We start from the raw sequence: 4331 nt of genomic DNA, 5'->3' as shown, positions 1-4331 counted from the left end.
AAGAGCCCCGAAACCAGGCTGCTTGAGACAGGCTTCCTGGGAGAGTGCTCTCAGCAGGCCACTGCGGAGCACTGGGATGACATTGTAATAGCTGCTTTTCTGAGTAATTTTCCTTTTTCTGCAGGTAAGTCCCAAGGGTACCACTGAGACTCTTAGAACCACACGTACTGTTTCTCCGAGGGGTATTCCAACTCCAGAAGGATGGAAACTTCCCATGTTCCTAAGAAAGGCTTTTCAGTTCCCAGGTGGAAGGCACAGGCTTTCTTTGGAGATACTGCGGGTTCGATTCCAGACCACTGCAAAAAAGTTAATACTGCAATAAAGTGAGTCACACAATTTTTTGGTTTCTCTGTGCACATAAAAATTATGTTTACACTATACAGTATTCGACTAAGTGTGCACTAGCATTTGTCTAAAAAGACATACATACCTTAATTAAAAAATGCTTGTTGCTAAAAATGCGAACGATCCTCTGAGCCTTCAGTGAGTTGTGACCTCCTTGCTGGTGGAGGGTCTTGCTTCGATGTTAGTGGCTCCTAACCGATCAGGGTGGTGGTTGCTGAAGGTTGGGGTGGTTGTGGCAATTTCTTAAAATAAGACAACACAATGAAGTTTGCTGCATAGATTGACTCTTCCTTTCACAAAAGATTTCTCTGTAGCATGGGACACAATTTGATAGCATTTTACCCCCAGTTGAACTTCTTTCAAAATTGGAGTCAGTTCTCTCAAACCCTGCCGCTGCTTTATCAACTAAGTTTATGCAATATTCTAAATCCTTTGTTGTCATTTCAACAGTGTTCACGGTGTCTTCACCAGGAATAGATTCCATCTCATGAAACCCTTTCTTTGCTCATCCATAAGAAGCAACTCCGCACCCATTAATGTTTTATCATGAGGTTGCAGCCGTTCAGCCACATCTTCAGGCTCCACTTCTAAGTCCAGTTCTCTTGCTATTTTCACATCTTCAGTTACTTCCTCCACTGACGTCTTGAACCTCTCAAAGTCATCCATGAGAGTTGGAATCAACTTCTTCCAAACTCCTGTTAATGTTGATGTTTTGACCTCTTAGCATGAAACACAAATGTTCTTAATAGCATCTAGAATGGTGAATCCTTTCCTGGTTTTCAAATGATTTTGCCCAGATCAATCCGAAGAATCACTGTCTGTAGTAGCTATAGCCTTATGAAATGCATTTGTTAATTAATAAGACCTGAAAGTCAAAATGACTCCTTGATTCATGGGCTGCAGAATGGATGTTACGTTAGGCATGAAGACAACACTGATCTCCTTGTACGAGTATGTCTTGGAGCTCTTGTGTAACCAGGTACATTGCCAACGAGCAGTAATATTTTCAAAGGAGTCTTTTTTTCTGAGCAATAAGTATCAACACTAGGCTCAAAATATTTAATAAACCATGCTATAAACAGACATGCCGTCACCCAGGCTTTGTTGTTGCATTTGTACAGCATGGGCAGAATAGATTTGACATAATTCCTTAAGGGCCCTAAGATTTTCAGGTAAATGAGCACTGGCTTTAACTTAAAGTCACCGGCTGCATTAGCCCCTAACAAGAGAGTCAGCCTGTCCTTTGAAGCTTTGAAGCCAGGCATTGACTTCTCCTCTCTAGCTCTGAAAGTTCTAGATGGCATCTTCTTCCAATCTAAGGCTTTGTCTGCATTGAAAACTTGTTGCTTAGTGCAGCCACCTCATCAGTGATGGCAGGTAAATCTGGATCATTGGCTGCAGATTCTGCATCAGCACTTGCTGCTTCACGTTGCACATTTACCTTATGGAGGAGACGGCTTCTTTCCTTAAACCTCATGAACCAACCTCTGCTGGCTTCAGACTTTTTTCCTGCAGCTTCCTCACCTCTCAGCCTTCACAGAATTGAACAGAGTTAGGGGCCTTGCTCTCTGTTAGGCTTTGGTTTAAAGAATGTTGTGGGTGGTTTGATCGTCTAAGCGGTAAAGCTTTCTCCATGTGTGCAATAAGGCTGTTCCACGTTCTTGTCATTCCTGTGTTCACTGGAGTAGCACTTTTATTTTCCTTCAAGAACTTTTTCTTTACATTCACAACTTGGCTCACTATTTGGTTCAAGAGGCTTCGCTTTTGGCCTGTCTCAGCTTTCAACACGCCTTCCTCACTGAGCGTCGTCATTTCTAGCTTTTGATTTAAAATGAGAGACGTGCAACTCTTCCTTTCCCCTGAGCACTTAGAGGCCATTGTAGGGTTATCAATTGGCCTAATGTCAATACTGTGGTATCTCAGGGAATAGGCAAGCCCAAGGAGAGGGAGAGAGATGAGGGAATTGCTGGTCAGTGGAGCAGTCAGAACACATACGACATTTATCAATTAAGTTTGCCATCTTACATGGGTGTGGTTTGTGGAGTTCCAAAATAATTACATTGGTGACATCAAAGATCACTGATTGCAGATCACCATAACAGATATAATAGTAATAAAAAAGTTTGAAATATTGCAAGAATTACCAAAATGTGACACAGAGACACAAAATGAGCACCTGCTATTGGAGAAATGACGTTGATAGACTTGCTTGACACAGGGTTGCCACAAACTTTCAATTTGTAAAAATGCAACATTTGCAAAGTGCAATATCTGCAAAGCAAAATATAATGAAGTACAATAAAACAAGGTATGCCTGTGTGGACCTGAGTTTTTTTTCCAGTGAACTCAAGTGTCCCAACTAATTTGTCTTTGAAGGCATCCTTTAATACTCCTAACTTTTACTCTTTTATTATTATTTATTTATTTATTTATTTTAAACATTATTTATTATAAGCATATTATTATTACAAGTCATGATTTTTCTTTATGTCCTTTACCCATCCTATCCCTCCTCAAGCCCCACTCCCACCCCCGAACCCCCCATCTCTAGTATTCTGCAAGTTCAAGGAATTGTGTAGGTCTTTTCTTTCTTTCTTAGCACCCAATTATAAATGAGAGCATGAGGTATTTCCCTTTCCTTGTCTGGCTTATTTCACTTAACATAATTTTCTCCAGACTCATCCATCCAACCTTTACTTTTTAAAAATATTGATATAATGTTGTTTTTGCTTGAGGCTTATAAACACAGCATTCAAGATGTTCTTTTTCTTATAAAATTTCGCCTACCATGAAGGATGACCCCATGGTTCAAACTGCCTGGATTCAGACAGATGTGGGGCTAATACACAGAGAGATTATCCTTTTGAAAGTAAAAGTCTTTATTTAAAGACAGTTAAGGAAACCAATATTCAAGAATGCTTTATTTCGAAAGATTGTGCTTTCTGAATAAATGTGAAGAAATAGACATTCATTCATTCATTCAGTAAATATTTACAGGGTGCCACTCTGTGGCAGACACCATTTTCAGCCTGGGGGTAAAGTAATGAAGAAGACAGAGAACAAAACAGGGAAAGGGTTAGGGAGTGTGGGAGGTGGGGGTGGGGGGCTGCTATTCCAAATAGGATAGACAGGGAAGGCTTTGCTATGAGGACAACATTTGAGCCAGGACCTGGAAGTGGGAGGGACACAGGAATGTGCAAATCTGTGTGAGGAATGGCTGGAAAGCCAGCATGACAAGAGTAGAGTGAGGAAAGACCAAGTCTTTAAGGTGATGGGGCAGGTGGTGATTTGGTGGGGGAGGGAGTGTGGACATTGTAAAAACAACCCTGTAGGTCATTTCATAATGACAATGAGTTTTAGCTGAGCAAGATGGGAGCTTTCTCAAAGGTGTTCTAGCACAGCAGTGACATACAATCTGTTTTAGCATTAAAAAGCATTATCTGGCTGCTGTTTTGAGAATAGACTGGGGTAGGGAGTGGTACAATGCAAAGCTGGCAGATCAGCTAGGAGGTTATTGAAAGAAAGATCACAGAAGCTGAATCATGCAGGGGATAAGTAGTAGATAAAACCTGGATGTATTTGGAAGATAGACTCCAGCAGGATTTGCTGACAGATTGAATGTAGGATGTGAAATAAAAGGAAGAGTCAAAGATGATGCTAATTTTGGGGACTGGACAACTATATCAGTCAGCTTGGGCTGCCATAACAAAATACCACTGAGTGGGTGGTTTAAACAACACAAATTTATTTCTCATGCTCCTGGAGGCTGGGAAGTCCAAGATCAAGCTGCCAGCACAGTCTGTTTCTGGTGAGGACTGTCTTCCTGGTTTGCAGACAGGCACCTTCTTGCTGTGTCCACATGTGGCAGAGAGAGAGCAGTGGTGACTCTTCCTCTTTTATAAGGAAAAAGCTCTATCAGGTCAGGGCTCCACTCTTATGACTTCATTTAACCTTAGTCACCTCTTTAAATGCCCTATCTCCAATAC

The 4331-nt window shown here is 41.3% G+C and overlaps 1 pseudogene; it reads right to left on the bottom strand.

Annotated features, from left to right (window-relative positions):
• Window positions 1-452: 452 nt before the first annotated feature.
• Window positions 453-2223, bottom strand: LOC134381081 (tigger transposable element-derived protein 1-like; annotated as a pseudogene).
• Window positions 2224-4331: the final 2108 nt, after the last annotated feature.

This window comes from Cynocephalus volans, chromosome 6, assembly GCF_027409185.1.
Source record: "Cynocephalus volans isolate mCynVol1 chromosome 6, mCynVol1.pri, whole genome shotgun sequence".
Taxonomy (NCBI): domain Eukaryota; kingdom Metazoa; phylum Chordata; class Mammalia; order Dermoptera; family Cynocephalidae; genus Cynocephalus; species Cynocephalus volans.
This window is presented reverse-complemented; position numbering and strand designations above follow the sequence as displayed.